Source organism: Muscardinus avellanarius (assembly GCF_963383645.1).
Source record: "Muscardinus avellanarius genome assembly, chromosome: 4".
NCBI lineage: Eukaryota > Metazoa > Chordata > Mammalia > Rodentia > Gliridae > Muscardinus > Muscardinus avellanarius.
This window is the reverse complement of record NC_137789.1, coordinates 137,158,952-137,166,021: the sequence shown is the minus strand read 5'-3', so window position 1 is coordinate 137,166,021 and position 7,070 is coordinate 137,158,952. Positions and strand designations below refer to the sequence as shown.

General features: G+C 47.6%; 1 pseudogene across 1 annotated transcript; it reads left to right on the top strand.

Moving 5' to 3' along the window:
• The first annotated feature begins 3,892 nt into the window (after nt 1-3,892).
• LOC308262452 (DNA-directed RNA polymerase II subunit GRINL1A-like) lies at nt 3,893-6,653 on the top strand (annotated as a pseudogene). The gene is made up of 2 exons: nt 3,893-4,051; nt 5,568-6,653. The product of its transcript is annotated as a DNA-directed RNA polymerase II subunit GRINL1A-like (transcript).
• Nucleotides 6,654-7,070: the final 417 nt, after the last annotated feature.

Genomic DNA, 7,070 nt, shown 5'->3' with positions numbered 1-7,070 from the left:
TGCCTTCCTGGCCCAGCAGGATGTTCTCTGGCTTCCGGTCCCTCTGCATGACACCCTCCTCATGGCAGAAGCACACAAAGCATAGGATGTGCTTGAACAGCTGCCAGGCCTCCTCCTCCCGTACACTAGTGAGCCAGTGCCCTCCGCACATGCGCTCCATCAGCAGATAAATGTACTCAGTGGGATCTACAATCTGAAACAGGTGGACCACATTCAGGTGTTCCACTTTCCTCAATATATCCATTTCAGATAGAATGAGGGGAGTGTATACCTGTCCTCAGGCAGGGCCTTCGCGGCCGCCTTAGTCCCAATGAGGATATGGCAGGCCAGTCTGACCTGGGCAAAGGTGGCCTGCCCAGTGTAATATAGGATCTTTTAAGGGCCTTTGAGGGCATCCTCACGGGGAGAGCTGGGCAGGAGGCCTGGCTGAGCAACTATAAGAATAAGGACTGCCGGGCGTGGTGGCACACGCTTGTAATCCTAGCACTTGGGAAGCTGAGACAGGAGGACTGCATAGGTTCAAAGCCAGCCTCAGCTACTTAGTGAGGCTCTCAGCAACTAAGTGAGACCCTGATTTCCAAATAATGTATAAAATAGGTCTGGGAGTATAGCCCAGAGGTAGAAAAGCCCCTGGGTTCCACCCCCAGTACCACCAAAAAAAGAATAAAGACTTTAAAGCCCTTTGCTTCAGTGGACTTTGGGGACTGATATTTGCCTGTTTCAAATTTAAAATGTGTAGGATGCTTCAACAGCAAAAAAATAATAAAATAAAAAGTTAAAAAAAATGCCTCCTGGCCAGGGGTAGTAATGCACACTTGTAATCCCAGCATTTGGGAGGCTGACACAGGAGGATTGCTGTTCATGGACAGCCTCGGCTACTTAGTGAGGCCCTTTGCAACTCAGTGTGAGACCCTGTTTCAAAATAAAAAATAGGGCTTGGAGTGTAGCTCAGAGGTAGAATGCCACTGGGTTCCATCCCCAGTACCAGTACCACAAAAAAGAGAAAGAAAAAAAGAAAGAAAGAAAGAAAGAAAGAAAGAAAGAAAGAAAGAAAGAAAGAAAGAAAGAAAGAAAGAAGAAAGAAAGAAAGAAAGAAAGAAAGAAAGAAAGAAAGAAAGACAAGGAGGAGGAGGGAGGGAAGGAAGGAAGGAAGGAAGGAAGGAAGGAAGGAAGGAGAAAGGAAGGAAGGAAGGGGAAAGAAAGGAAGGAAGGAAGGAGGGAGGGAGGAAGGAAAAAGGAAGGAAGGAAGGAAGGAGGGAGGGAGGGAGGGAGGGAGGGAGGGAGGAAGGAAGGAAGGAAGGAAGGAAGGAAGGAAGGAAGGAAAATGCCTGCTGACATTTGAGTACTTTCTTCACATTTTTCCTGGATGGAAAGCCTGGGGATGGGGAAGCCAGGAACCTAGAAATGACATTATCCATGGAGTGGAACGAATAGGACCCCCAGGGTCAGTCTCATTCTTTCTGGCAGAGGTGAGGCCCCACCAGTCTCCCCTTGTTGATTAGCTCCTATGTTCATCTTCTTTTCTCCACAGTGCCCAGTGGGTGGGTCTCCTCTGTGGATTTAGGACAAGTGGGCTTTTACAGACCAAGCATCTGCTCTTTAGGCTGGAAAGAGGGGTCAGGGGAGGGGCACAACAGGGAAGAGGGATGACTTGTCCTATGAGGGCTCTGCCTTCACTAGAGAGACAGGAGTGGTGCCAACAAACCTTCCAGGTAACAATTCAGTGACAGCCAAAAGCATGTGCCACTGTCTTAAGAAAGGTTTCAGAGATGCACTGGAACCGCTGCTGCTTCTGACTCATCTCAGACAGGAACACTTCCATCCTGAGCTTGGTCTGCCTGGCTGAGGCAGGGGGTGAGGACCAGAGGTCCCAGAAGGCTTCGCAAACCCCCAGACTGGGCAATTGTGTGTGCGCACATTTAGGGTGTGTATCTGGCCTTTGGCAAGAGTGTCAAGGCTTAGGTGTGTCCCTGCCTCCTTTCAAGGGCTCTCCCCCCTCTCCCCGGCTCCCACCTCATCCCACCTCCTTTGCTGAACCCCCACAACCCGTGCTACTGAGGCTCCTCCTGACCCAGCCCAACTCACCCCACTCTAAATGAAGGCATTCATCCAAACCCAAATGATGGGTTTTTAATTGACAAATAAAAATTGTATATATTAATCCTGTAGAACATGAGGTTTTGATGTATGTATATATTGAGATGACTAACTCAAGCTAATTAACATATCCAATCATCTCACATATTTATTGTATGTTGTGGTGAGAACACTTTAAATCTACTCTCTTAGCAATTCTCAAGCATATGATATACGATTATGAGCTGTAGTCACCATGATATATGTAGATGTCCTAAACTTATTCCTCTTGTCTAACTGAGGCTTTTATAGCCTTTAAACCAACATCTCTCTAGTCTCCTCATCCCAGCATTCCTTGCATGATTTCATTTATATATGGAACCTAAAAAAGGTGAACTTGTAGAAACAGAGAGATACCCATTTTGTAGGATTAGTGGTCTGACCCCTTCCCAGGGACATCAGCCTTTGCATTTTGAAGAGGGACAGCACTGAGCCCCAAGGCCTGAGTCTCTGATGGGGAGTGAGGGGGTGGGGTGGGTTTGCTGACAGCTTTTAAAAGCCTCCTTTAAGTTGTACCCAGTCCTGGGCCAATCACATTTATTACCACAGTCTACCCTCACAACAGTCCTGCAAAAGATGTATGCCTCGTGTGTCAGAAAGGGGAACTGAGGCATGGACCTAGGAAGAGCACTTGCCCAGATTAACCCAGCAGTGGAATAGGGTCTGCCTTTTTCGCTGCCCTATGCCTTAATAGGGAGACAATATCAGGGTGGGGATGGGGATCCAGGGGAGACATGCTCCTTGTTACCCCCTGAGACATAACACACATAGAACCTGCCTCAGTCCAGGCTGATGGCACATCAGACAGGCCCAAGTCCTCCTAGACCCCGGCCCTAACCCCTGCCTAGGTTCTCTCCCTCCCTTTCTATTCTCCTCCTTCACTTCCAGAAGTAATTAACAAAGCAGCATTATTCAGTCCTTGCATTCACACCTCCCAAAATGAGGCCCTGCTTTGGAGCCATCCCTGAGCAGTTTCTAAGAGAGGCAATCTAAGATGAATAGAATGTACTTCCCCACTTTGGATTTTAGCAACAGAGTCATTTCTCCGGGAAACAGTGATAATGAAAAATGGTCTCCAATTATTCAAAGGCTGTTATGAATAATTCAGGAGCAACAGAGGGAGCAGGGGCTCCTTACCTGCTTGTCACAGCACCCTTGCCCCGCAGCTCCTCCCTTGCTCTCGGGATGCTTCTTAATTCCCCAGAGATGACTGCAACCCTTTTCACACTGAGACTCCTCCAAACACAAACACCTGGAAATGCCAGTTAAGACACCGGGCAGTGTGAGTGGGATGCATCCTGTTCTGGACATGCTTGCCCACTGACCACATCTTATAGATGATGAAGCAGAGACTCAGAGAGGGTGAGGCCTGTGCCCGAGTTATGTAAGAAGAAAGCCACAGAGCAAGGCTCAAACCCCAGAAATGCAAGCGCCTGGCTTTCCTCCTGACATCCTTCAACACGGAGTGGACAGGGCGCCTCCTGACCTGCGCAGCTCACGACTCCTGTCTCTCCTCCACTCTCCACTGCAAGGCAGGATAGGTCTTCAGGTTCCTTCCAGTGCTTCAGGGTGTGCACAGCATCACTCCTCTCTCCAGATGTCACTCGACTCTCAGTTAACAGCACCAGCTTCTTGCAAGACCTTTTTGGTGGATGGAAACCTAGATGTTTGATAGATGGAAACACCTGTAGCTTTCTAAGCCCTCTGGCATCTGGAACAGGCTTTGATTTAGTTCAAGTCCAGTTCCTTGGAGAAAATGTCTACAGAGCTTTATGTGGAAGTTAAAGTGGCCTCAGCACCCACAACCCCTTCCTCATCTTCTCATCACTGTAACAACCTGCATCTCACAATAACCAGCAGAAGAGATAGAGGAACAAGGTTGCAAATGGGACTTGAGTTTGCTGTTCATGCTTGGGTCTGCTGGGCTTCTTTACCTTCTCCTGTGAGGCGGATGCCTTGGCCCCTCCCCCATGCTCAGCCTGGGGCCCAGGTCAGCCAAGCTAGACTCTAAATAGTGTGAGAAGAGGGGAGGCACAGCAGATTCTGCCTTCACCTATGTGAATAATGAGGGATTTTAATCAGCCCTGGGAAGAGACAGCCAGTGGACTTCAGCATCCATCCCCCTTCTTCATTAGAAACAGAATCCCGAGATTTATTTTGATGTGCTGTCTTTAGGAAGAGAAACTACATTTCCTGGCCATTCTGGGCAGCCAGGTTCTCACCACATATAATGTAAGCAGAAGTATGGTGGGAAATTTCCAGTAAGTCTTCTATTCAAAAAAGAACTGGGAGATGCTCTCCTCTCCCCTCCCCTCTTCCCATATGCTGCCAGGTATTCAGACACAACAGCAGCAAAGAATCAGGGCCACCACCCAATGGGGAAGAGGAGCGTCCCTGAGCTCTGCCTCCTGCCCTCCTGTACTTGCTGGCCGTTCCCCCCAGCCAGACCCACCTAGAAGACAGGGACAAGGGAACTGAGCAGTCCTTAGCGGTGAGCCTCTAGGGCCTCCATGAAGGTAGAGAGGGAAGAAGATGGACCTGGAGGGGCAGTGGAGAACAACCAGCACAGCCACCGATTGACAAGCCCCTGGTACCCATAGTCAGGCAGAATGGCCCATACACACCTACAGCACAGAGCATGCAGTCAGCCTCCCAAATCCTCCTCTAGGGATAAGGAAATGATGACGCAGCCCCAGCCATGACACTGAGCCAGTGCACTCAGATGGGGACCACGACATGACACCAGAAGACACCTCACACCCTCCCTCCTGGCAGGCTCCTAGCTCCTGACATTCTGCTGCCCCCCACCCTGGAACCCTTCCGCCTCTGGCCCCACTGAAGACATTTGAGCTGGTAGCCAATCTTATAACAAATGGATCGTCTATTTTTGTTCTTGCTGATTGTTTTGTCATTTTTTAAATTTTTATTGTGGTAAAAATGCACATGGCATTAAGTCATTTCATCCATCATGACATATATAGCTCAGGACACAAGAACATTCATTGTTGTGCAGCCATCATTATTACCTACTTCTAGAATTTTCTCCCATCTGAAATTCTGTAACAAATATATGATCACTTTCATCCCAGTACTTAGGAGGCTGAGACAGGAGGATCACAGTTTTGTGACCAGCCTGGGCAACTTGTTTCAAAACAAACAAACAAACAAACAAACAGAGCTGGAATGTGGCTCAGAGGTAGAAACCCCCTGGATCCAATCCCACTACCACAAATAATATATATTTTTAAAAATCACTCTGTCTTCCTTCCTGCCCTAGTTCCTCACAACCCCCATTTCACTTTCTGTCTTGATGAATTTAATTCCTCTAGGAATCTTGTTTAAGTGGAATCATAAATATTTGTCCTTTAGTGGATTTGGCTTAAAGAAGACCCATTCTTCTGGGAAAATGACGACTCTCACCTGTGCCCCAGTCGCTGGCCACCCCGCCAGCTCTAGCTCCCGAGGACTTGGGGCTGCAGAATTCCGTGGAACTACGGGAGATGTTGAAGCGCCAGGAGAGACTTTTGCACAACGAAAAATTCATTTGCAAATTGCCCGACAAAGGTAAAAAGATGTTTGACACTTAACAACTGAAGGCTGCCACTGCAGAACATGACGAGGTTAGAGGGAAAGGTGGACTGTTTCGTCCCGTTAGTTTAGACTGTAAGCTAAGATGAAAAGCAATTTCAGGAGTTGGAGCGGACATAGAAAAGGCTCAGAATTCTGACCAGATCCTTGATAATTCATCACTAGTTTCTAACTGTGCCCTCATCGATAACATCAAGTCATCTAAAACAACCTCAGAAAAACAAGAAGCTGTCACCGTACTCGTACAAGTGATGCAGAGACTCTGGAGACTGAGAACGACTGGAGGGGCTCCTCTAAGCAGTGCCAGGGCTCCTTCCTCAACCAGGGCTAGAGAGCGTCTTCCTCAGCGTTGTGCTTCAAGTCAAGCAGAAGAGATTTCCAGCGGTGTTGACAACTTGCTTATTGACAAGTTACAAAGGATCATGATTGCAGACCAATGTGAACACTACTCAGAAGAAAAAGGTGCTGAGAACTTGACAGGTCTTGGTAGTGGGACTCCTAAGAAGCCTCATCACATGAAAGCATTGGAAACGTGAGAGCCCCCGCCACATAAATTTAAAACCCATGTGTTACCGTCTCAACAGAATGACTCACCTCGCCATCGGCAGAGGGGAGGGTCTCCTGTTTCCTCAACAGGGTGCCAGCACGGGCATCTTGATGACGTCACGGCCACGCCGCTCCTGCCGCTGCACCATCTGCCCGCACAGCTGCTTTCCATGGAAGATTCTTTTGCTTTCCACAGAACATTCTTTGGCACTTCAGAAACAGCAGAAACAGAATTATGAGGAGATGAAAACAAAGCTCGTGGCACAAAAACTAGCTGAAGACTAAATATTAAAATGCAGAGTTATAATCCAGGAGGGAAGCCTTTAGGAAAATACCGAGAAATAAGGGATGAAGATGTCGACCAGTCCTCCGATGAATTCTGAAGGTGGGCATTGGGATGATCTCTTAAATCTTAGCCTGTTGAGATGTCATTTTCCACACCAGACTTTCTAGCAAGTATCAAGATCAGGGTCAGATATTGTTGAGGGGAAAAACTTAAAAAGTTTTACAAAGGTAGCTACCAAAAAGCCCAGTTTGTCTTTCAGAAGATGATCTTTGTGTACTTAAAAAGTATAACATTTGAATATTGTGTTTAACCACATTGTATTAAAATTTTTTCAGTATTTTGTGCATTGGCCTATTTTTGTTGTTGTTACTGAGAATGGAACCCAGGGGGCATTCTACCTCTGAGCTACACCCCAGCCCTATTTTTTTATTCTTTATTTTGAAACAGGGTCTCACTAAATAGCAAAGGGTCTCACTAAGCTGAGGCTGGCCATGAACTGCAATCCTCCTGTCTC